The sequence below is a fragment of the Peromyscus eremicus genome, unplaced genomic scaffold, assembly GCF_949786415.1.
Source record: "Peromyscus eremicus unplaced genomic scaffold, PerEre_H2_v1 PerEre#2#chr22_unloc_1, whole genome shotgun sequence".
NCBI lineage: Eukaryota > Metazoa > Chordata > Mammalia > Rodentia > Cricetidae > Peromyscus > Peromyscus eremicus.
This window is the reverse complement of record NW_026734286.1, coordinates 9,051,459-9,077,975: the sequence shown is the minus strand read 5'-3', so window position 1 is coordinate 9,077,975 and position 26,517 is coordinate 9,051,459. Positions and strand designations below refer to the sequence as shown.

Genomic DNA, 26,517 nt, shown 5'->3' with positions numbered 1-26,517 from the left:
GGCTCAGTGTTCTCTTATGTTCACAGTATTACTCAGCACTTTGAACTAATAATGAAATGCTTCATCATACAATATTCTTTCATACTCCACTTCCAAAGTTCTGAATATATCTAAGGAGTATTTCACAAGAAAAAAGAAATATATTTATTCTATGTTTGGTGATATAAACAGACACAAGTAGAAAGTGGTCTCTACTCGGGGGGTTCCACCCAACAACATTATGGAGTCTACTTGGAGCCAACACAACTCAGACACCAAGTCATTGCAGAAAAAACCTGTTGTAATCAAGCTACTACTGATTGATTAGAGCCATAGAAGAGACTCAGGAGCTGAACTTTGACCCCTAGGCAGAATATTACAGAGCTTTAACCCTGAAAACTGCAAATATCTGTGCCAAGTTACACTCTTCATAAATCAGGATTCAGGGATTAGAGACTTTTCTAGGAACGTTTCTTTGTAATACACTTATCCTTTTCTCATTGGTTGTGTAGAGACCCACAGAGGTTTCCTAGTGAGAACTTACTCAGGGTCCAAGAATCTGAGCTTGCTTCACGCAGCAGGGCTCCATAAGGGGATGATTTGACCACGGCGGCGTGGTTACCAGGTGTTTGGAAGGGGCTACACGTGGCTGTGTGGTGTGCTTTGATCTAGCAAGGGGGAGGTGTTTTGTCCTGCCTCCATGCATTGTTATAAAAAGCCCTTTTGAAGAGGCAGAAGGTGCTGTTGGGTCTTGATCCAGATCCTCCTCAAGCTATTCTTTCTATCTAAAAGTTTCATATGTCTCTCTCTCCTCCTGATAGGAACCCTTTAAAAGGTGGGAGCTGGCCTCCCACATGTTTGGTTTACTCATGTGACAGGATGGCTTGCCCACCATTCATGTCTCACTTTGCCAACCAGGGAGGTCTAGGGAGGTCTTGGGAACTTAAACTTTATTTAATCTTTATTCAAAATGGCAGTTCTATCCAAAATGGCTTCAGTTTGGTTCCTTCTGATATAAGCTATATGTTGCTGATGAACTGGATTTCTTTCTTGAGGATCTGTTTCAGGAATAGGGTGCTTTGAATGAGACAGATGATCAACAAGTTGAAGTGTAAAGTAGGGGTGGAGTAATGTGGAGCACACCATTGATCTTTGCCATGGGGAAGGAAACAGGCAGGATCCTTGCCAAGTGTGAGGAGATCAGTGGCTTTCCTTATGAGAATATAGATACATTTCCATTTTTAAATCATATGTATCTGTTTGCTAGCTTGTATGGGGAGGAGCATGCCAATGTCGTTGTCCTATGTGGATCCCAGATAAGAAATTATGAGATCAACCTGGTGGACTCAGTCCAGGTAGGTCCAGTCCCCTCCTCCCATGCCGAGCCAAGGGACCCTGCATAGGCCCCAGGTTTCAAACAGCCAACTCATGCAATGAGCACAGGACCCGGTCCCACTGCCTGGATGCCTCCCAAACAGATCAGGCCAATCAACTGTCTCACCCACTCAGAGGGCCTGATCCAGTTGGTGACCCCTCAGCCATTGGTTCATATTTCATGTGTTTCCGTTTGTTTGGCTATTTATCTCAGTCTGTGGGGAAGGCTTTGCCCTGGAGGAGATTGGAATGGGGGGCGGGCTGGGGGGAAGGTGAGGGGGGCGGGAGGGGGGAGAACAAGGGAATCTGTGGCTGATATGTAGAACTGAATTGTATTGCAAAATAAAAATTAAAAAAAAAAAAGAAATTATGAGAGTTGTGAGAGTTGGTTCTCTCTTTCTACCATGTGGGTCCTGGGAAACAAACAAAGTAAGATTTCCCAGCCATTAAAAGGCTGGGTAGGCAGATCAAATCTGAGGATGCCAATCTCATCATCATTTATCCACTTTTGCACACATTTTCACTTTCCTGTCTTTACTCAGCCCTTACACCCCTTTAATGGCCCCAATTCTCCTAGTTAAATACCTCTATAATTTCAGGCTAGGTTCAGTCCCAGTGAATTCTTATTCCCATGTCAATAGTATACTAAGATCTATTTTAATCATTTTACCCAGAATTTGGCTTTAGTTTTGACACTTTCCAACTCCCAGTAAATTCTTAGGGTTCTAGTTTTTCAAACACAAATCTAATCATCACATCTTCTAGATTTTAACCTTTAAATAGCTTCTCATGACTCTAAGATAACAAGACAGTGGGTACCAAGATCTTGACACCATCCTTTCAGTTCAGATTCTACTGTGGCCACTTTTGGTTAAGAATATCAGAGTATTGGGTTCATTGTGTAAATTCTTTTATTTAAAGTCCAGCAGTATTTTTACTTTTGTAGAATTAACCTATTTATTTGTACCTACATCCAGTTTACTCCTCCTACATAATTATCAGTTCTAAGGAAATGTGCAGTTAGGTTGATGGAAATTGTAAGTGTTAGAGTGTCCTCCACCCCTAGTGCCACCACTTCACCAGTCTTGGAAGTACAGTCAAACTCAAGCCAAGTAAAATGTGGATGTTAATTTAGGGCATGGGCTACCAGGATGAGATATGTAGGAGCTGCCTAAAGCCTGCAATTCCCTGGTGATGTTACAGAGGCCATGCCTAAGGCCCATGACCTAAAATCATATCTGCACCCATTCTGACCAGTCATATTGGCAAGAGCTAGGCCTTCTTCCTGGCTTCCAGATCTGGAAGATGAAAAAAGATGGATAGTTCCTCTTATTTTCTTGTCCCCTCTGAATGTCTCTTAGAAAACACAGGTTCCACACCCTCTAACTCCAAATCTTGCTAAAATTCTGACTATGCAACCCTATGGTGAGCCCCTGAGGGTGGACTTTGGGGTCTGGCCAACACCTTCAAAGCCAAACCCCAGTGCTACCTCATCATGGCTCTGCAACTTGTCAGGCTATAATCCATTCTTAGAGCTCACTGGCTTCTGAACACTGGGCTAGAAATAGCTATGTGCTCATTTCCCTGATGTCACAGGCACAGCTAAGCAACTGTGCTGTGCCAGTGGTGCTGACAGATCTAGAATAGGATGTCCAAGGCAACCAGCTCAGTGTTTCTTAACAGCATCCCTTTAATCTCAGGACTCTGTAGGCAGAGACAAGCAAATTTCTCTGAGTTCTGAGCAACCCTGGTCTAATGGTGAGTTTCGGTTCGGCAAGAATGCATATTTTGGTCCTGTCTCAACGACATAACCAATCTACAAACGAAACAAGGTGCATAAAACTGGATAGGTTAGGCCAAGGAGATGGCACAGTGAGTAAAGATGTATTTGCAGGCATACAAAGAATGTGACCACCTAAAATCAATCCCCAAAGCCCACCTAAAAGTTGTAAGGAGATCTTCCACAAAGTCATCTTTGGATCCACACAAGCGCCACGGTATGCACATGCCCCACATCTCACATGCACCCACCCCCCACATCTCACACAAACATGAAAACAAAGTATTTTAAAAGTGGGGCAGGCTGACCTAGAATTCCTTCTGTTGCTTGGGCAGGCCTTGTGATGACTTGGGATGTATTTCTCTGCACTACATTAAAAAAAAAAAATGATCCCGTGTTTCTCATAGTAAAATCTTAGATTTTATTTAGGAGGATGAGTGTTTTTCCTACATGTATGTGTGTGCACCATGTGGATGCAGTTCCTTGAAAAAGCTAGAGGACAGTGTCAGGTCCTCTGAGATTGCAATTACAGATGGCTTTAAGCTGCCATGTAGATGAAAGGAATTGAAATTTGGTCCTCTGCAGACCAGGATGAACCATTTCACCTGTCCTTTATTCAGATACTTAATACTATATTTTTATTCCCAGGAACTCGGGGGTCAAAGTTAAGCCAAAACACTTCATTGCAGGCTGGTTAGAAAACTTACTTCCACTGGGGCTGGAGAGATAGCTTCCCAGTTAAAAGCATTGGTTTTTCTTCCAGAGGATAGGGGTTCAGTTCCCAGCACCCAAATAATGGCCATCAACTATCTGTAATTTCAATCCCAGCAGATCCAAAAGCTTCTTCTGACCTCCAAGGGCACTTTATAGACAAGGAAGATAGACATCCATGCAGGCAAAGCACCCATACATGTAAAATAAGATTTAAAAAACAGGCCCTACTGTCTGTTCCCAGATGTCAAAGGAACATTCTAGGAGTACTGCAGGGCTGGGGAAAGGATCAAGGTATCACTTCACCTTCCAGCCAAGAGTCCCTGAGTGGATTGCATGCACAGCCTGAGACTATGGTGGCCTGTATTTCAAGAATATGAAGGCTGTTAGATGGCACAGCATCATAATGATGCTTTTTAGTGAATCTATGGATGGTAGAATGGAGTCTGTCAGATGGAAAGCATGAAGACAAACCCTTTGGCACCTGTCCCACATCTGTACAGCACTAAAGTAGAAGGTTGGTCATGGGCTTTTCATCCACCTGGCAGCTGTGTGGATATCCCAGTAGTATATGTCATAGGCACAGGACAGCAGTATGGAGAACTCACACGTGACAGATAGCACCTTAGCCATTGGGGGAGTCACTGCCCAGGTGTCTGGTGAATGGCCCACTCTTGAGGTCTCAGATCCTCAGATTTGAGAAGAGCCCACAATAAATGTTCCTGTCACAAAGGAGCTTTGTAATGAGCTGATAGCAGTAGAGGAGACTCAGTCTTCAGTCTGGATGCTGTGTAAGCACTGCCTGAGCAGGCCTGAGGCAAAGTCCATACACAGAGACAGACCATGGTGCATTCTGCTAAGGATTGGATTTGTATTTGTGATTCTTACTCATTTTATTACAAATTTCTTTGCATTCTGTCTTTCTTTCTTTGTTTTTCTTTTATTTGCCAACTCGGAGTAGAGTTATTTGTTTAATAGAAAGAAAGTGACCAGGAGATAAAAATTTCCATGAAAAACTCTTCATTTGTTCCCATTGTACCTTAAGGAAGCTGCGCAGAGATAACTTGGTAACTTGGTAGGAAGTTAACTGTGACTGCCTGACTTCCTGTTGCCGTCCTGGCAGTGTGGTTCCATTCTGGTACATGGTCATACTAACACGTTGCTAGCTATTTTCCTGCTTTTTTGTTTTTCATATTGTTTTCAGTTTTCTTTTTAAGAATTCTGAATTTGGGCCTTTGAGACATATGTGGACACATATGCCAAAGCATATGTGTGAGGGTCAGAGGACAAACTGAAGAAGTGGTTTCTCTCCAGGGTGTTCACCTCAGGTCCTGAGACTTGGTTGCAAATGACTTACTCAGCCAACTAGCTGGTTCTAGTTACAGCACTACCTTCTAACCACCTATTTAAGAATATTGACTTTAGTAGCTATATTTTCCTTGGGGGTTGAAAATACTTCGTACTCAGTCTAAAACCCCACCCATGGCGTGACCAGCATCTGTACACTGAGCCCTAAACAAAAAAGTTGTTTTGAGTCAGGGGCTGGTTAAGTTGCCCAAGTATTGTCAATTCAGTCTGTAGCCGTGGCAGGCCTTAAACTTGTGATGGGCCTACTTCAGTCTTTCATGTGGTGAGATTCCAGGGCTGCAGCACCATTCTAAGCTTAAATTCATGTGGGAGAAGAGCAATTTGAGTCTGTCTTCTTTTTAAAAGTAACAGAGCTAAATGTGTGTCAATTATGATTTTTAAAAATGAACTTTTGGTGTCATTAAGAATTTCTTATTCCCTATTATGTTGATTTAATCTCCAGTCTCTACCAGCCCTTCTTTCTAAGCCTTATCTTTCCATACATTGATACTTAATGTTTCCGTTTTCATGTGTGCTTTTGCTTGTTTGGGTTGGAATTGGTCCTTTAGGGAGCGAGACCCATGGAAGGTTTTCTCAGAGGCCCTGATGAAAGTACCAAGGGTACACTAGTTCTGTGTCCTTGACCAGGAGTTGACTTGGAAAGTTCTTGTCTGGTGCTTGATCAAAAAGAGTCAAGGGAACCAGGCTCTTCAGCCTGAGAGGCTGCAGTTATCATTCTCATGGCCGCTGTGAGCTCAGTCTGAGGTTATTTGTGTTCTTGCCAACAATGCTAAATTATGTTTCTGCTGACTGCCGCATTCTCCACTTGCAAAGAGTGTATCAGAGCTGTATTTCTTTTTTGTTTGTTTGTTTATTTTTTTCCAGACAGGATTTCTCTGAAGTTTTGGTGCCTATCCTGGAACTCACTCTGTAGACCAGGCTGGCCTCGAACTCACAGAGAGCCCCCTGACTCTGCCTCCTAAGTGCTGGATTAGAGGTGTGTGCCACCACCATCCAGCTTTTTTTTTAATAGTATTTTTATTTTATAATTAACTTAATTTCACCTATCAGCCACGGATTCCCCTGTCCTCCCTCCTCCCACCCACCAGCCCTTTCCCCCCATCTCACCCCCCATTCCCACCTCCTCCAAGGCAAGGTCTCCCCTGGGGAGTCAGCCCAGCCTGGTAGACTCAGCCAAGGCAGGTCCAGTCCCCTCCTCCCACACCAAGGCTGAGCAAAGTGTCCCAGCATAGGCCCCAGGTTCCAAAAAGCCAGCCCATGCACCAAGGACAGGTCCTGGCTCTACTGCCTGGGGGCCTCCCAAACAGTTCAAGCTAATCAACTGTCTCACTTATCCAGAGGGCCTGGTCCAGTTCCATGGGGGTTCCTTCACCATTGGTTCACAGTTCATACGTTTCCACTAGTTTGCCTATTTGTCCCTGTGCTTCCTCCAACCATGGTCTCAATATCTCTCGCTCATACAATTCCTCCTCTCTCTTGCTAATTGGACTCCCAGAGCTCCACCTGAGGCTCAGACATGGATCTCTGTATCCACTTCCATCAGACACTGGATGAGAGTTCTATCATGACAGGCCATCTGATCACCAGAGCAGGTCAGCTCAGGCACTCTCTCGACCATTGACAGTAGTCTAGAGTGGAGGTATCTTTGTGGATTTCTGGGGACCTCTATAGCACTCTGCTTCTTCCTATTCCCCTTGGGTCTTCATTCATCATGGTTCCTCCCTCTCCGTTCTCCCACTCTGCTCCTGATCCAGCTGGGACCTCCCTCTCCCTTAAGCTCTCTTTCCCTCGACCCTTGCCCTCCATTACCGCCCCACCCCCAGTTTGCTCATGTAAATCTCATTTATTTCTCTGTCATTTGGCGATCCCTGTGTCTTTCTTAGGGTCCTCTTTACTAGCTATCCTCCCTGGAGTTGTGAGTTGCAGTCTGGTTATCCTTTGCTTTACATCTAGTATCCACTTATGAGTGAGTACATACCATGTTTGTCTTTCTGAGTCTGGGTTACCTTACTCAGGATGATTTTTTTCTAGTTCCATCCACTTGTCCGCAAACCTCATGATGTCATTGTTTTTTTCTGCTGAGAGTACTCCATTGTGTATATGTACCACATTTTGTTTATCCATTCTTCAGTTGAAGGGCATCTAGGTTGTTTCCAGGTTCTGGCTATTACAAATAATGTTGCTATGAACATAGTTGAGTATGTGTACTTGTGGTATGATTGAGCATTCCTTGGGTTATGCCCAAGAGTGGTATAGCTGGGTCTTGAGGGAGGTTGATTCCCAATTTTCTAAGAAAGCGCCATATTAATTTCCAAAGTGGCTGTACAAGTTTGCATTCCCACTAACAGTGTAGGAGTGTTCCCCTTGCTCCACATCCTCTCCAACATAAGCTGTCTTCAGTGTTTTTCATCTTAGCCATTCTGACGGGTGTAAGATGGTATCTCAGAGTCATTTTGATTTGCATTTCCCTGATGACTAAGGATGTTGAGCAATTCCTTAAATGTCTTTCAGCCATTTGAGCTTCTTCTGTTGAGAATTCTCTGTTTAGCTCTATAGCCCATTTTTTAATTGGACTGTTGGTTATTTTGATGTCTAATTTCTTGAGTTCTTTATATGTTCTCGATATCAGCCCTCTGTCATATGTGGGGTTGGTAAAGATCTTTTCCCATTCTGTAGGTGGTCGCTTTGCCTTGTTGACAGTATCATTTGCCCTACAATAGCTTCTCAGTTTCAAAAGGTCCCATTTATTAATTTTTCTCTCAGTGTCTGTGCTACTGGTGTTATATTTAGGAAGTGATCTCCGGTGCGAGTGCATTCAAGACTACTTCCTACTTTCTCTTCTATCAGGTTCAGAGTAACTGGATTTATGTTGAGGTCTTTGATCCAGTTGCACTTAAGTTTTGTACATGGTGACAGGTAAGGATCTATTTGCAGTCTTCTACATGTTGACATCCAGTTATGCCAGCACCATTTGTTGAAGATGCTTTCTTTTTTCCATTGTACAGTTTTGGCTTCTTTGTCAAAAATTAGGTGTTCATACATGTTCAGATTAATGTCAGGGTCTTCAGTTCCATTCCATTGGTCCACATGTCGGTTTTTATGCCAGTACCAAGCTGTTTTTATTACTGTAGCTCTATAGTAGAGCTTGAAGTCAGGAATCGTGATGCCTCCAGAGGTTGTTTTATTGTACAGGATTCTTTTGGCTATCCTGGGTTTTTTGTTTTTCCATATGAAATTGAGTATTGTTCTTTCCAGGTCTGTGAAGAATTGTGTTGGTATTTTGATGGTGATTGCATTGAATCTGTAGATTGCTTTTGGTAAGATTGCTCTTTTTACTATGTTAATCCTGCCTATCCATGAGCATGGGAGATCTTTCCATTTTTTGACATCTTCAATTTCTTTCTTCAGGGACTTAAAGTTCTTGCCATACAGGTCCTTTGCTTGCTTAGTTAGAGTTATCCCAAGGTATTTTATATCATTTGTGGCTATTGTAAAGGGTGATGTATCTCTGATTTCTTTCTCAGCCCATTTGTCATTTGTGTATAGGAGGGCTACTGATTTTTTTTTTAGTTAATCTTGTATCCTGCTACATTGTTGAAGGTGTTTATAAGCTGTAAGAGTTCCTTGGTTGAATTTTTGGGGTCACTTATGTATACTATCATGTCATCTGCAAATAGTGAAAGCTTCATTACTTCCTTTCCAATTTGAATCCCCTTCATCTCCTTATGTTGTCTTATTGCTCTGGCTAGAACTTCAAGTACTATATTGAATAATTATGGGGAGAGTTGACATCCTTATCTTGTTCCTGATTTTAGTGAATCACTTTGAGTTTCTCTCCATTTACTTTGATGCTGGCTGTTGGCTTGCTGTAAATTGTCTTTATTATGTTCAGGGATGTTCCCTGTATTCCTGATCTCTCCAAGACCTTTATTATGAAGGGGTGTTGGATTTTGTCAAATGCCTTTTCAGCATCTAGTGAGATGATCATGTGTTTTTTTTCTTTCAGTTTGTTTATATGGTGTATTACATTGATAGACTTTTGTATGTTGAACCACCCTTGCATCCCTGGGATGAAGCCTACTTGATCATGGTGGATAATTGTTTTGATGTGTTCTTGGAGTCTGTTTGCCAGTATTTTATTGAGTATTTTTGCATCAATGTTCATGAGGGAGATCAGTCTGTAGTTCTCTTTCTTCGTTGTGTCCTTGTTTGGTTTAGGAATCAAGGTAATTGTAGCCTCATAGAAGGAGTTTGGTAATGTTCCGTCTCTTTCTATTATGTGGAACAATTTAGAGAGTATTGGTATTAACTCTTCTTTGAAGATCTGGTAGAATTCTGCGCTGAAACCATCTGGTCCTGGGCTTTTTTTGGTTAGGAGACTTTTAATGACTGTTTCTATTTCCTTAGGGGTTATTGGTCTATTTAAATAGTTTTCTAGTCTTGATTTAACTTAGGTATGTGGTACCTATCCAGAAAATTATCCATTTCTTTTAGATTTTCCAGTTTTGTGGAGTAGAGGCTTTTGAAGTATGACCTGATGATTCTCTGGATTTCCTCAATGTTATTTGTTATGTCTCCCTTATCATTTCTGATTTTGCTAATTTGAATGCTCTCTCTCTCTGCCTTTTGGTTAGTTTGGATAAGGGCTTGTCTATTTTGTTGATTTTCTCAAAGAACCAGCTCTTTGTTTCATTGATTCGTTGTTTTGTTCTCTGTTTCTATTTTTTTTTTTTTTGCTTTTTTTTTGTTTCTTTTTTTTGTTTTGTTTTGTTTTTTGTTTTTTGTTTTTTGAGACAAGGTTTCTCTGTGCAGCTTTGTGCCTTCCCTGGAACTTACTCTGTAGCCCAGGCTGGCCTTGAACTCACAGAGATCCACCTGCCTCTGCCTCCCAAGTGCTGGGATTAAAGGTGTGTGCCACCACTGCCCGGCCTTTTTAAAACTGTTCTTATTTAAGATTTATTTATTTATTATGTACACAGAAGAGGGTGTCAGATCTCATTACAGATGGTTGTGTGCCACCATGTGGGTGCTGGGAATTGATCTCAGGACCTCTGGAAGAGCAGTTGGTGCTCTTAACCTTTGAGCCATCTCTCCAGCCTTTTGATTTCAGCCCTTAATTTGATTATTTCATGGAGTCTATTCCTCCTGGGTGACTTTGCTTCTTCTTGTTCTAGAGCTTTCAGGTGTGCTGTTAAGTCACTAGTGTGAGATTTCTCCAACTTCTTTATGTGGGCATTTAGTGCTATGAATTTTCCTCTTAGTACTGCTTTCATAGTGTCCCATAAGTTTGGGTTTGTGGTATATTCATTTTCATTGATCTCTAGGAAGTCTTTAATTTCTTTCTTTATTTCTTCCTTGACCCATTAGTGATTCATTTGAGCATTATTAAGTTTCCATGAGATTGTAGGCTTTCTGTAATTTTTGTTGTTGAAATCTAACTTTAAACCATGGTGGTCTGATAGAACACAGGAGGTTATTCCAATTGTTTTGTATCTGTTGAGATTTGCTTTGTGGCCAAGTATGTGGTTGATTTTAGAGAAGGTTCTATGGGATGCTGAGAAGAAGGTATATTCTTTTCGGTTAGGATGGAATGTTCTGTAGATATCGATTAAGTCCATTTGAGTAATAACATCAGTTAAGTCCTTTATTTCTCTGTTAAGTTTCGATTTGGCAGATCTGTCCAGTGGTGAGAGTGGGGTGTTGAAGTCTCCCACTATTTATGTGTGGGGTTTTATGTGTGATTTAAGCTTTAGTAATGTTTCTTTTACATATGTGGGTGCCCTTCTGTTTGGGGCATAAATGTTCAGAATTGAAACTTTATCTTGGTGGATCTTTCCTGTGATGAGTATGTAATGTCCTTGATCACTTTTGATTGATTTTAGTTTGAAGTCTATTTTGCTGGATATTAGGATGGCTACACCTGCTTGTTTCTTAAGACCATTTGATTGGAAAGACTTTTTCCAGCCTTTTATTCTGAGATGGTGTCTATCTTTGAAATTAAGGTGTGTTTCTTGTATGCAGCAGAAAGATGGGTCCTGCTTTTATATCCGTTTTGTTAGCTTTTTATAGGTGAATTAAGTCCATTGATATTAAGGGATATTAATGACCAGTGATTGTTCATTCCTGTTATCTTTTGGTGATAGTGTGTGTGTACATCTTTTCATTGGGGTTTACTGCTGTGGGGTTATCTATTGCCTGTGTTTTCGTGGGTGTATATGACTTCCTTAGGTTGGAATTTTTCTTTTAGTGCTTTCTGTAGGGCTGGATTTGTGGATAAGTATTGTTTAAATCTGGCTTTGTCTTTGAATGTCTTGTTTACTCCGTCTATGATGATTGGAGATTTTGCTGGGTTTATTAGTCTAGGCTGGTATCCATGGTCTCTTAGTGTCTGCATTAAATCTGCTCAGGTCCTTCTGGCTTTCAAAGTCTCCATTGAGAAATCGGGTGTTATTCCCATGGGTTTGCCTTTATAAGTCACTTGGCCTTTTTCCTTTGCTGCTCTTAATATTCTTTCTTTAGTCTGTACGTTTAGTTGTTTAATTATTATGTGGCAAGGGGACTTTTTTTGGGTGGTCAAGTCTGTTTGGTGTTCTATAGGCTTCTTGTATCTTCATAGGCATTTCCTTCTTTTAGTTGGGAAAGTTTTCTTCTGTGATCTTGTTGAATATATTTTCTGTGTTTTTGAGTTGGTATTCTCCTTCCTCTATCCCTATTATTCTTAGGTTTGGTCTTTTCATGGTGTCCCAGAGTTCTTGGACATTTTGTGTACGACTTTTTTGGCTTTGGTGTTTTCTTTTACTGACGAATCCATTTCCTCTATTGTATCCTCTACACCAGAGATTCTCTCTTCCATCTCTTGTATTTTGTTGGTTATGCTTGCATCTATGTTTCCTGGCTTTCAGAGTCTCCATTGAGAAGTCAGGTGTTATTCTGATGGGTCTGCTTTTATAAGTCACTTGGCCTTTTTACTCTGCTGCTCATAATATTCTTTCTTTATTCTGTATGTTTAGTGGTTTAATTATTATGTGGTGAGGGATCTAGTCTATTTGATGTTCCATAAGCTTCTTGTATTTTCATAGGTATTTACTTCTTTAAGTTGGGAAAGTTGTCTTCCATGATTTTGTTGAATACATTTTCTGTTCCTTTGAGTTGGTATTCTTCTTCTTCTATCACTATTATTAGGGATATTATTATGTTTGACCTTTTCATGGAGTACCAGATTTCTTGGATGTTTTGTGGTACGACTTTTTTGGCTTTGGTGTTTTCTTTGACTGACAAATCTATTTCCTGTATTATATCCTCTATGCCAGAGATTCTCTCTCCCATCTCTTCTATTCTGTTGGTTATGCTTGCATCTATAGTTCCTGTTTGGTTACTCAGATTTTCTATTTCCAGCATTCCCTCTGTTTGTGTCTTCATTGTTCCTATATCGCTTTTCAGATCTTGAACTGTTTCCCTCACCTGTTTCATTGCTTTTTCATGGTTTTCTTTAAAGGATTTTTTGCTTTCTTCCAATTTATTTGTCTTTTCCTCTATTTCTTTCAATTTTTTTGTTTGTCTTTCTCAATTTCTTCCACTTTTTTGTTTATTTTTCCTCAATTTCATTTTTCATTTTTTCTTGAAAGACCTCTAGCATCTTCATGATACTATTCTTAAGGTCGCTTTCTTCTGCTTCTTCTGTCTTGTGATGTTCAGGTCTTGCTGTTGGAGGAGAGCTAGGTTCTGGTGATGCTGTGTTGCTCTTTATGTTGTTATATGTACTTCTGCCTTGACGTCTGCCCATCTCCTCCTCTAATGGTTATACGAGATGCCTGTGTCTGAGTGAGTTGCTGTTGGTCCACTCTGTGCTTGTTGTTTCTGTGTCTCAGGGGGCCCTTCTGGATCTAATCTTAGCTCTTGGTCTAATTGGAGCAGGCAGATTCTGTGTCTCAGGGAGCTGCTCTTGGGTCAACCCAAGCTAGTTGATTCTGTGAGTCACAGATGCTTTCTTGGTCTTCTCAGGACTCTTAGTCCAGTCAAAGCTGACTGATTCTATGTTTCAGGAAGCCTCTCTTATTCCAATGAGAGGTGGGAGATATTACTTCTCAGAAAGCCATTCTTGGTCTAATGAGGGCTGGCAGATTCCCTGTCTGCTGAGGTTACTCTTGGTCCAATGACAGCCCTTTGTCCAATAAGAGCACTCTCTCTAAGCCCGAATAGAGCTGGGGGTTGGTTTCCAAGTCTCAGGAAGTGGCTGGGGTCTCGGCAGATGGGAATGGGGGCAGGGAATGTAGATTGCAGGGTCTGCTGCTGAGGAGTGTTGGTAAACAGGGAACCTTCCAGCAGGAGCCCTGCCTGCTTGCCAGCAACTGGAGCTGAGTTGCCCGGGTGTTCCGGAGGAATGGCTGAGACCCAGCGATGGGTCCTAGGGGCGGGCCTCACTGGGTATGAACGCAGTCACTCACTTCTAGGTCTGAATAGGGCTGAGGGTTGGTTTCCAAGTCTCAGGAAGTGGCTGGGGTCTAGGCCGATGGGAATGGGGGCAGGGCATGTAGATTGCAGGGTCTGCTGCTGAGGGATGTTGGTGGTGAATGGGGAGCCTTCCAGCAGGAGCCCTGCCTGCTCTGCTGGCCAGCAACTGGGACCGAGTTGGCCAGGTGTTCCCGGGTAACAGCTGGGACCCCCCCCCCCCTTTATTTTTATTTTTATTTTTTAAGGGAAGTTTCCATCTATGTAACAGCCCTGGATGCCATGGAACTCTCTTTGTACACCAGGCTGGCCCTGAAATTAAAAAGATTTGCCTGCCTCTGCCCCCAAGTTCTGGGAATAAAGGTGTGCACCACAATGTCTGGCTAGGCTGCACTTTTTATGAACTAACTTGCTTAGCATGAGCTATCAGCTTATGCAAGACATGCTGATCCCAAACCTTCTATCTTGAACATCTCATTCCAGTCACCCTGATCACAACCCTTTTATGAACCCTCGCTGTTGGAGTTCAGTGTCACAGGCCCAGCTTGTTTAAATTTTTTCCCTCAAGATGGCATTTCTTTGTGTAGCCCTGCCTGTATTGGAATTCTCACTATATGTCAGGCTTAAATTTTTGAAGTCCTGTCTTCACCCTGTCTTGAAAAACGAAAACAAACAAACAAAAAAGACTGTGTGCTAGGTCAGTGTCACCACAGAAGGTTGGAAATTGTTAGTGTTGTGGATAGCAATGTGCAGCTGAGAGGAGTGAGAAATCCTCGATGTGTCTTTTTAAAATTGCCGATGCCTGGGGAATATCAATCCGGTGGTTTAAATTTGACTTGGGTAGACTGAGTGTACTTTAAGCTGTGAGACAGTGGATTTGCTCCACTGAAAGTTGTTTTAAGACCTTCGTATGCTAGAGGCCCTGTGTACAGACAAAGAGGAGGTGCCTACTGAGTTCAGGAAATTTTCAGGGACAATTTTGCTGTCCAGACTCAAGTTCTGCTGCAATGCCATTCTCTGCAAGTCTGGGACAGTTCTGTATCTAGGTTGGAAGGCAGAGCTAGGAAACATTGTGCTGTGACACTTCACAACTCTGTCCCTAAGGGACATGTCACTCAGACCTTACTAGCCAATCACGGCCTCCAGCAGGACACATCAGTCAGAATGGGGTAGCTACTTTCAGTCTGCCATGCTCCAGGCTTCCTTTCCAGACTGAGGGAGACCTTCTTGATCTGTCCTGTTCTGTGACCCGCTGCTGGGAGTTGTGAGGAGAGCGGGTCAAGCTAGGAATCCAGACATGGTGAGTAAGGAGTCTCCATGCCGTGGAGTTGCGGTAGCCCGTCTGGGGTTTGTCCTGGGGCTGTGGGAACCAGTGGCCGGAATCTCAATATTTAGAGCAATTCAATCTGGTCCCTTGAGGTCTCTGCAACTACCAGGCAGAAATGGGACCTCTGAATGACTTAGCTTTTCCTGCTGTGCCTACACAAAGCATGGGGTACAGGAGCCCTTGTTGCCAGGGAAGTCAGATTCCTTAAGTCACATAGCTCTGGTTTCTTCTAGAAGTTCTGCACATGGTACTGAACATTCAGGTGTAGGATCCTTCTGCAGTTAATTCTATGCAGGGTGTAAAGTCTGTGTCATTAACACAGGGTGTAGATGCCAGGGTGGTCCAGTCACGTGTGTTATGCCACACTTACTGGGTTTTCTGGCCTCATGGGTCAAAATTTACTCTATAGTAATTTTGCTTTTATTTCTTAGTTTGCTCTCATGTTCTGTTGACCTCTTTATTCTTTCACAGACAGTACAGTCCCTGTTTGTTTGTTTTGTTTTGTTTTTCAAGACAGGGTTTTTCTATGTAGCCCAGGCTATCATGGAACTCACTCTATGGACCAGGCTGGTTTCAAACTCAGAGATCTTACTGCCTCTTCCTACCTAATGCTGGGATTAAAGGTGTGTGCCATCACTGCCCAGTGATAGTACAGTCTTTATTGCAGTTGCATTTGGAAGTTTGAAGTCAGATGATGTCACTCTGTGTATTGTTTATTCATGTGTTGATCATTTTTCATTCATGATGACCTTTTCTTATCCAATTTCTGTTGTTGGTAGCATAAATTGTTAGACTTTTGACACCTGCCCCCACAACACACACACAGACTTTTTTTGTTTAACAACCCTGGCTGTCCTGGAACTTGCTTTGTAGACCAGCCTGGCCTTTAACTCACTGAGATCCACTGCCTTTGAGTGCTGGGATTAAAGGCACATGTCACAACATCTGGCTTTTAATTGTCAAACTTTTTATTGGAATTTTACTGAATCAATAGCTCTCACTCTCTATTGTCTAATATTAACATATTAGCCAAGATGGCAGCAAGCCACAAGGTAGATTTCTACTCAAGCCCAACTCACTGCTAAGGTGAGCCCATCCTCCATCAGGTACAAGACGTGGTGGATTCTACATTTCCCAAAGGTTAAATATGCACAGTTAAACCTTTTCCTTTAAAAAGACACTTTAATTAGGTTAGCATGAATATAGGAAATGGTACCTATGGCCTTGGTAGGTAGGCCCCACACAGCTAAGCAACAGAGGAAAGAATTCTGTGGCATCAAGTAGAGACAGTTGAATCCATCCATGTTTCTTACCACACAGATTATAACTGTGGAAGCCAAGCATTTTTCATCCAGATGTTTCACCATCTTCTCAGTCCTCAGACATAAGATGTTGCTAGCCCCATTTTATCTCAGTTGAGTATGGTCTGAGCTGTGATCAGACAAATCTGACTCTCCATGTTGACGAGGATTTAAGACCTTTGGATTACAACCTGTTAAAGTAGTTAAATCAACCAGGCAGTGGTGATGCACACCTTTAATTCCAGCACTCTGGAAGCAGAGGCAGGCAGATCTCTGAGTTCCAGGCCAACCTTGTCTATAGAGTGAGTTCCAGGACAGCCAGGGCTACACAGAGAAACCTCAGAAAAAAAAATAGTTAAATCAAATTTAAATTCCTAATAGTCTTGTGAGGCACTTCTACCCAGTTAGAAGTGCAGCTTCCAGATGGCATCGTCTTCAACAGTCACATTTTCCCACACCAAGTGACTGCCTTCTGAGAGACTGCCTTTATTGCTTCTACCAGACCTAGTCTAAGGTTTTGCAGGTTCTCTGAGAGAACTCAGTAGGGCAGGAAACAGGGGAGAATGCATGCACTCAAAGAAAATGTAGGTACTTAAACCTAAATTTGGAGGCCTTGAATTATTTAATCTTTCCTTAGATGAGATAGAGAAGGTTATATTAAGGAAGCCTATTGCCCAGCCAGAGGAGTTGGCTCACTCCTATTTGAAGGAAACACTGTTCCCTTCTCCTCTCTCTCTCTCTCTCTCTCTCTCTCTCTCTCTCTCTCTCTCTGTCTCTGTCTCTGTCTCTCTCTCATTACATGTAGCTCATTATGCACCATGAGGAAGGAGAGAGACAACACTTTTGTGTTCCAAAGATTTTATTAAATCACCTCATAAGTGGGTCACTGATCAATCAGGACTGCAGGACGAGGACTTGGGAGCCTTGTTTCTCTTGACAACCGTAAGGGGGGGGGGGGAGAACTGGAGTTTTTAAGCACAAAAATCACAAACACTTGTTGCCAAGTTACCAATCAGGATTTAGAGATTAGGAGATTCCTTGAGAGTTCCATCTTTGTCAACTGACATCCAATGTCAGCCTTTCAGTCTAACCAGTCAGATTCATTTGTTCCTTTTGTTGTTAGGAACAGCTAATGTTTTGAGAGAACTAAAGGTGCATAATTACTATTTCTATGGTTTAGGGATGAGGTCAGTCACTCTGAGAAGGTTCCCAGCTCTCCTAGGGATTGGGAACCTGAACTTCATTTTACCTACAGGTAAAATGGAGTCTGAAGTCAAAATGACTGTACTTAGGCCAAGGTGCTTGTGCCTGTTGTCTTTATTCTCTACCTGTCTTTCTGTCTCTTTCCCTCTTCCTCTCTCTCTGTTTGCTTTAATATTTTTTACTCTTTTCCTTTAGAGCTCTTTCTTCTTAGGCTCTGTTCCTCTCATGGTTTATATTTAGTCAACAGCCTGAGGCTCCTATATTTGAGTGCTTGGTCCCCAATTAGTGGAAGTAATTGTGTAAAATTGAGTGGTATGCCCTTGTGGAGTGGGTGTGTCTTGTTTGTTATGGTGTGCCACTGTAGGTGGGCTTTAAGGTTTCAAAAGACCAAGGCAAGGGAAGTGCTTCTTTCTTCCTGCCTGCCTGTGTATCAGGATGCAGCACTCAACTTCATGCCTGCCTACTGAAGCTTCCTTTCAAGATGATAATGGACTAACCCTCTGTCACTATACTCAATTATTGTGATTTCTTTTACTGTTTAATATAATATAAAACTCGGGGGCAAATATAAGATAAGAACCTGACAATCACTGTGGCCATGACACACCCACACAACCTTCCGACTCTGCCTCCCCTTCTCTTGAGGCCACTTTTTCTTGAGCCTGGGGAAACTATGGTCCATCCTGATAAGCTGAATGTAAACCCCACCACTTAAACCAACACCTGACTCTAAGTGGACATCAGGCCACAGTGTAGATAAGATTCCTGTAACTTCTTCCCTTTTTTGTCCAATTAAAAGGGAAACTTTCTAACTGTAACATAGTAAAACTATACCATAAGAATGATTATCAGGTAATGTCCAAACAGAAAGGAAAGGTAATAACCTTAACCAAAATGAAACTACATAGAATGAAAACAATTATCAAGTAAGAAATACATTCTCAATGCCGAATCCATTTGTAATTGGAAAATTTAGAGAGATTACTCCATTAGCTGTCCTCTCCTTAAGAGTCCAAAGTGTTGTACCTAATTGACTTTCTACCATGATTAGGAAGAACTGTAACTAACTATCTAGTCTTTAACCCCATCAAAGACCTAAGAATAATATACTGTTACCTGAATAAACAGGAAGTACAGAGCAAATGTCTTGCAAAATGAAGAAATGACAGAAACAGCTGGCTGCCTGAACAGTCACCCAATGTTCCTCTGTAACACTGGGACATCCATCTTTGGCCTACAGGCCTAGAATATCTGACCGACTTTTCTATGTAGCAGGAAAATTTGAAGGACTGTTCTCCCCTGTCTTGGCAAAATTCACCAGTCACTGTTCTGTGTATCCTGCTTGTTCAGTTTGAACAGCATACTGTCAGCAGTTGAGGCAAGAGCAGTTTCTTGCCCAAATGGCTAGTTTTTCCACAAAGAAAGCAAACTCCATATGGAGTTTCTTCAGTGCTCATCATTTTTTTTTTTAAGTAGATTGGTGCTACCAGGAGCAGATATGTCTCATTGTCAAGAAAAGCCTATGTTATTAAAATATTTTAAATGCTATATTCTATCTGTAGGTCTTTGACATGTTTGAAGGTCACCTATCTATCTAAAATATGTCTCTATATAACCTTGTAAACAACAAACATGACTATAAGTTTGATAGTTATGGGTGACTATTGACCTGTATTTCTTTATTATCCTAAATATCTTTCTTCTTTTTATTTATTTATTATGCATACAGTGTTCTGCCTGTATATATGCCTGCAGGCCAGAAGAGGGCACCAGATCTCATTACAGATGGTTCTGAGCTACCATGTGGGTGCTAGGAATTGAACTCAGAACCTTTAGAAGAGCAGCCAGTGCTCTTAACCACTGAGCCATCTCTCCGGCCCATAAATATCTTTCAAGTACTAAAACATTACCTTGCATAATTAAATGAAATGTATAGCACAAGCTGCATAGGTACAATGCCTTAAACAAAAGTATAAACATATGTACAATATAACAAAAATAACCTTAAATTTCTGTCAATTTCCTTTCTTTAAGAAAATTTTTTCATTCATTTTACACACCAATCAAAGACCCTCCTCTTCCCTCTTCCCGCCCCCCTCCAGCATCCCACTCCCCCCCACAAGAAGGCGAGGCCTCCCATGGGGAGGCACTTTCAGTAGAGGCAAGTCCAAGCCCTTCCCCCTGCCTCAAGGCTGCACGAGGTATCCCATCATAGGTAGTGGGCTCCACAAAGCCCAGTCATGCAACAGAGATGAATTCTTATCCTACCGCCAGGGGGCCTCCCAAGCAGATCAAGCTACACAACTGGCTCACCATGCAAAGTGCCTAGTTCAGTCCCATGTAGGCTCTACAGCCATTGATCCAACTTTCATGAGTCCCTCTAGTTTGGTTTGGTCATCCCTGAATCTTTCCCCATCATGATCCTGATGCACTTGCTCATAGAATCCCTCTTGTCTCTCTTTGATTGGACTCCTGGAGCTCTATCTAGTGATTGGTTGTGGATCTCTGCATCTGCTTCCATCAGTCATTGGAGAAAAGTTCTGTGATGATAGTTAGGGTATTCACCAGTCTGATCTCTGGGGCAAGCCAGTTCAGTTCAGGCACCCTCTCCGCTATTGCTAGTAGCCCTAGCTAGAGTCACCCTTATGGATTCCTGGCAACTTCCCTAGCACCAGGTTTCTCTCTATCCCCATGATGTCTCTCTCTATCATGGCTAGATCTAGAAAATATCATCCTAAGTGAGGTAACCCAGACTCAAAGGACAAACATGGTATGTACCCACTCATAAATGGATACTAGATATAAAGCAAGGGTAATCAGGCAACAACCCACAACTCCAGAGAAGCTAACTAACAGGGAAGACCCAAAGAGGGACTCATGGACTGCCCTGAGAAAGGGAAATAGATGAGATCTCCATGAGTATACTGGGGATGAGGGTTGGCAATGGAGGGTAGGGGATAGGGGATGAGAGCATAAGGGAATAGGATGGTTGAGCTGGAACAGGGTGGGAGGGAGAATGCAATGAGAAATACCATGATAATTTGTGTCAATTTACAAAAATAAATCTTCTGAGTGGAAACATACAAAATAACAAAAATAACTTTAAATTTGTATCCATACCAATGTAAAATATTGAAGATTAATAGTTGCTTTTTGGATTAAAGTAGATTCAATAATCTACCCTTTTATCTCATCACTCCTATATCATTTTCCCCCTTTTCCTTTAGAAAGAGATCTTTGAATTTAACTCTTTAGTTTTTTGTTGACTATGACCAATAACATCTTGTAATCAATGCCCCTAAGCAATGACAAACATTTATAATCCATTGAATAACCAAAACCCACACATACCTCATCTCTTGGAAATGTGGGTATCATTCTCTAGACTACTTCCTGTTGTCTGTGGGCACTAATATCTTTGGGGGAACCTTGAGAAAAATAAGCATAAAGATTATGTCTTGGCTGGAGTAGTTTGTGAGGTAGACTATCTCAGCCAGCAAACTTGAAGCTGTTCCGGAGGCAGAATTCTGAGGAGACTGTAACAGAAGCATTTTGAGATGTGGAGTCACTTGGGCCATCTGTTTTCATTGATATCTGGTCCCCTTGTTCTGAAAATTCATAAACTTTTAAAGGTAACATACATGTCTATATTAATACATATAGACTCTGTGTTATACACAAGGTAGCCAAAGATAATTTCTTGTTTTATGTTTGTACAGGTAAAATATATGTTACATGTTTTATAGCTTTTCTAAGTTTATTTCTTTATGTCTGTAGCCAGAATTTTTAAGGGGTCTTTTCCCATCAAACCTGACCCATATCAACTTGGAGTGAATCCATAGTCTCTGATTTCCTGTGGCAAGAAAAGCATAACCTCTCCCCCAAAACAACATACCTTTTGCTTACATTTTGAAATCAATGTATTTTTAAAATAAATTGATTGGTTTAATCTAGCAGCTTTCATAATCAAATGTCTATTATCAGCTATCATTCCTTTATCAGTAGTCAAAACATTTAAAGAAAAGACAACATTTAAAGAAAAGACAATAACATATAGGATCCAGACTCCCCATGTATTTTCCATCTTTATGTGGCTTTTTTCTTTATATTTATTTTTTATATAAACACTTTATTTTTTATATTTAAACTATTTTTTCTCTGACTGTGTATAATTTCTTTTTTCTCCCAAGCCTGTGTACATTTTTAAACATACTTTAACCCATTTAGAGTTTTTTCCATCTGGATCTGTCTTTACTATGTAACTTTAATCTTTTCTCTCAGCATGAGGAAAACTTAAACCTACCATGTGGCTTAGTTCATGGCATGCTGGCAGAGCTTGCTCTGGAGGGGCCTGCACTGGGGCCTCAAACCCACAGGGACCAGCTCGGAGACACATCTCAGTACTGAGGAAAGCATAAGAGACATGAGACTAGGAAGCCACATTTTGCACCATTTTTAAGTGGTTAGAACCTTTGTGAAGATTTCTCAGGTCTTACGTGGATGTAGGTGCCCCACAATGGGCAGACTTTTCTTTCCAACCACTCAGTTCTCAAATAACCACACTGAGACTCAATATTAATAAATGCTCAGTCAATAGCTTACGCTTGTCTTTTGCTGCCTCTTGTAACTTAAATTAACCCATTGTTCATCTATGTGTTGCCCTGTGGCTTGTTTACCTCATGTATGTATTTTCCATCCTGCTCCCTCTGTATCTTATGGAGTTTCTTCCTCACTCCTGAGACTCCACTCTCTTCTTAGCATTTTTTCTGTCCCAAAAATCATGTCTAGCCATTGGCCAATCAGCTCTTTATTAGCCAATGAGAGTAATACATATTTACTGTGTACAAAAATATCATTCCACAACACTCAATCCCCAAATCAAAGGCTTTCTATTATAAAATTTGCTTTTGTCATGGTGCTTCTTCATAGCAATAGAACTAAGGTTCTTCATGTAATATTTTTACATATTATCTCTCTGCATTCTGTACATGTCCTGTGAAATCAAGTAAAGCTAAATTAAAGAGTAATAGACATATTTCTTGATAAAACATTCAGTCTGTTGTATAGTTATTTCTAAAAAGTCTTTAATTTTTTTATTTCTATTTTGACCCATTTTACATTCATTAGAGAGGTGTTCTGGTTCTAGGAGTTTGTAAGCTTTTTGATGCTTCTGCCATTGTTGATATTTAACTTTAATCTGTGGTGGTCTAACAGGATGCAAGAAGTTATTTAAATTTCGTTGTATATGTTGAGACTTGCTTTGTGTCTGATTATGGGATCAGTTTTGGAGAAAGTTCCTTCCATGAGGTACTTGTGGTGGGGTATTCACCAGAGAATACTGCTGGGACATGGATGTAAGCCAATAGAAGGTCTTTATTATCTGGCCTGCTAGTACAATGGGTTTTCTGGATCCCAGTGTAGCTGCTTGCCTCTTTCAGAATGAGCTTTTAATCACAAAGTCCCTGATCTGGGTTGACATACATCAGTTAACAAGAATGGTTAGCCAGAAGCAGAACTACAATCTAAAAAGTAAGGTTACTGTGTTTATAGACTTCCCATAATATGGACTTTGATGGATTAGGCCTTGTTTTTTGCATGGTGGTGATGTCTATGTGCTGAGTTTTGCAGCCTGAATGGCACTTACATCATGGAGTCAGTTATGCTAAGGTGTAGGGGCTTACTAAAATCAGGGGCATGTTACATTCCCAAACGAACTTAATGAGTCAAATCATGGACTCATTCTATTTTAGTTTAACATGTAGGGCCCCAACATTATTCCAATTAGAATGTAAGTAAAAGGCTCAGTCAGTGCTGATATCAAAGTAATTAGTCAGGGGGACCAAGAGAACAGAGACTGCTATCAGTCATGTCCCCAGCCATGGCAATATTTTTAAAAACCACTCCTGATCAATCAGCATAGAAACGACACATTTTTCCAAAGCCATACGTAGTTTTCTTTATGTCATAATAAGTAAGTCTAAGCCTTTTAAGTTTTGTAGGGTCATTTTCATAAGGGAATCTAACTTGTTTTAATTCAGAAATGACAACTTTTAATACCTTCATGGCCTGATCAACTTGTCTACTTAGTTTCAAAAGCATCTGAAGAGGCACATTTAATGAAACATGCCCACCAAGCAGTCTCAGGTGCTCAGTAATATTGTTATCCAGATGATTACAGGCATCCTGATCCTTATCCCCTTTGTGGAATAGGAATTGAACTGAGGGATTCATGCATGCTAGATGAGTATGTTACCAACTAAGCTACAGCTTCAGATCCTTTATTCTTTTTCTTTTTAATAGGACTTAAATTATAATTTTGTTATGTATGAATGTTTTCTTGCTTATATGCCTGTGTACAGTGTGTACACCTGGTGCCCATGGAGACCAGAAAAGAGTCAGATCTCTTAGAACTGGAGTTACAGGTGGTTGTGAGTGACCACGTGGGTGCTGGGAACCAAACCCAGGTCATTTTGGAGGAGCATCAGGTGCTGGTAACCACTTTGGCCCCGGGTGGTATGATTGTAATCACCCCCAAATTCTCTAATTTTTCAAACATTTATCTTTTAACTCAGTTTCAGATCTTTCTTTTTTGTAAATTATTGTTTTATGGTTTGGTATGGATATTTTACCTTCATATATGACAGTGTAGTATGTACATGTCTGCAGTCTGAGAATGCCAGAAGAGGGCATTGAAGCCTCTGGAACTGGAGTTACTGATCATTGATTTTTCATGGGGTTACAAGGAATCAAACCTGGATCCTCTAGAAGAGTCAACAGTGATCTTTACCATTGAGCCATCTGTAAAGTATCAGATCTAAACAACAAATTAGATCATGTTACTATACACATTATTAATTCTCACAACTGAAGGCCTGACAGTGAAGGTCCTTGGGGAATCAGCTCCTTACAAATCCACTGTTTTTCCTAGCTCTCTGTTGATTCTGCTGTAACCATTCTTCAATCCTGTGGGTTGTCAAGCACATTATAACCTCAGGGGCTTTGCACCTGTTTTTTCCTTTGCAAGGAATGGTCAACTCTCATGTATCCCTTATTTCCTTTGTGTCAATGAATGAGGAAGCCCTGCTCCAACCACTTTAACCAGAGTAGTGAATGTTGCCCATAATCCTAGCACTTGAAAATTAAGGCAAGATCAAGTTCAATGTTATCTAGATTACAAATTGCAGTCAAGGTTAGCTGTGGCTATATGACACCCTGTCTCAATCATAATAATAACCTGCACTCTTAGTGTTTGGTCTAGAGCTCCTGGGCCCTAGTGAGGAGACTGTGAAACTTCCTTCATGAAGCCATGAAGATAAAGCCTGGCTTGCAGTTTTAGGTAACAGTATGTTGAGATTCCCAAGCTTTGAGACACCTGTCATGGGTGCATGTAGGAAGTGGAAGTAGTCAAAGAGAGAGATTGCAGAGAAGTTGTAGAGATAAAGAGCCATCTAAGCCCTTTGAACCTGAAGCCCGTAGTGTCTGATACAGAGCTGCAGGATTTGGTATTAGCCCTACAGGGTTTCAGACTTGTCTTCTTTCAATAATTTTTTGAAAGGGAAATGTATATTCTGTACCATTGTGTGTTGGGTAGATATAACTTGTGTCTGACACTACATGATGTCACACTCAAGAGTTTGCATTGAGTGTTAGAAGAAACTTTAGACATTCCAGCAGTGTATGGGCTATTACATAATATAGGATTTTTGAATTAGATTAAATGCAATTTGCATGATGGTGGATTTCTGTGAGCCTATTGTGTCCTGTGTCAAAATGTGGGTGAAATAAAAACATACTGTATTTGAGCCCTTGTCTTTGGTGTATGACCTACGTTGGTGGCTTATGAAGCCCGTAGAAGGAGGAGCCCTTCCAGAGTAATGTAGTGTCTGTGGAAGGGCTCTGAGTGGTTACACCCATCACCACACTTCCTTGTGTGGTTGAAACTGAGCAGCCCCCTTTCCTTCTCATGTAGCCATTCCATCACTACCATTAGAGACTCCATTCCTAAATAATGTAAGGTAAAATAAAAGTCATTGCCTTTCCTTGCTTATCTACTTTTCTTGTGTGATATTTTTATGTTTATAATTTTGGCTGATTGAATTAGGTTTTTGTACATGTCAAGTATTTGCTCTTGTGCTGAGTTTTACCTGTATCATGACTTACGAACTTTGGCAGAGCGTATCACTTTTCAGAACAAGAGTGTATGCATTCATGAAATTAATTGTGATCTCCCGAATCAGGGAATTGCAGGTGTGTAACATTGTCCCTAACTTTGTGTATGTTTTTACATTTTTTAACTTTTCCAATGTCTGAACCTTTTGTCCATATATATGGATGTGTATCACTTGTGTGTCTGATATTTACTGACATCAGAAGAGATCACTGGGTTCCCTTGACCTGATGTTGGGAATAGTTTCTAACCTACGCCGAGTGATGGGCATTGATCTAAGACCTCTTCAAAAGCCAGAGGTGATATTACCTCTTAACTAAACTTTATATACGCCATCATTTTTTATTGCTTTATTATTTTAGGATCAGCATTTATTTTACTAATGTTGTTGAGAACTCTTTGATCCGTCAGTCAAAAACTTATTAAAATACTTTTCTTCCTAGAAATTATTAGCTTTATAGTTTAATAGATGTCACTCCAGTTTATGATAAATAAGTACAGAATTGGAGTGAATGTTTAATGGAGTGGAGGAATTTCAAGTAAGCCCCTGAGTGCTTTCTATTTTTTGTTTGTTTTTTCCGTTTGAGACAGGGTCTCACTATGTACCTTTGGCTGTCCTAGAATTCTCTGCATACACTAGGCTGGCTTGGTAATCACATAGCCTTTGCCTTCTGAGATTTGGGATTAATGATGTGCACCACACCTATATTGTCTATCCTTTTTTGAACTTAATAATTTTGATAAAATCTTTAGTTTCCATGCCCCTCTCTGTATATTATTAGGCATTTCTCTTGCATTGCCTATTCTATTCACTGGGCAAAGAAATGGAAGATATCTTTCTCCTTTTTTATTTCTTTTT

The 26,517-nt window shown here is 41.0% G+C and overlaps 1 protein-coding gene, 1 non-coding gene and 1 pseudogene across 4 annotated transcripts in view; 1 reads left to right on the top strand and 2 right to left on the bottom strand.

Annotated features, from left to right (window-relative positions):
- LOC131900449 (excitatory amino acid transporter 4-like) overlaps nucleotides 1–26,517 on the bottom strand; it is a 419,569-nt pseudogene that overhangs the window by 98,561 nt on the left and 294,491 nt on the right.
- Nucleotides 1–26,517, top strand: part of LOC131900827 (zinc finger protein OZF-like) — a 68,394-nt gene that overhangs the window by 38,825 nt on the left and 3,052 nt on the right. The window lies entirely within an intron of this gene.
- On the bottom strand, nucleotides 2,860–3,001 carry LOC131900851 (small nucleolar RNA SNORA43). Its single transcript, XR_009376294.1, has one exon. It is a non-coding gene; the product is annotated as a small nucleolar RNA SNORA43 (small nucleolar RNA).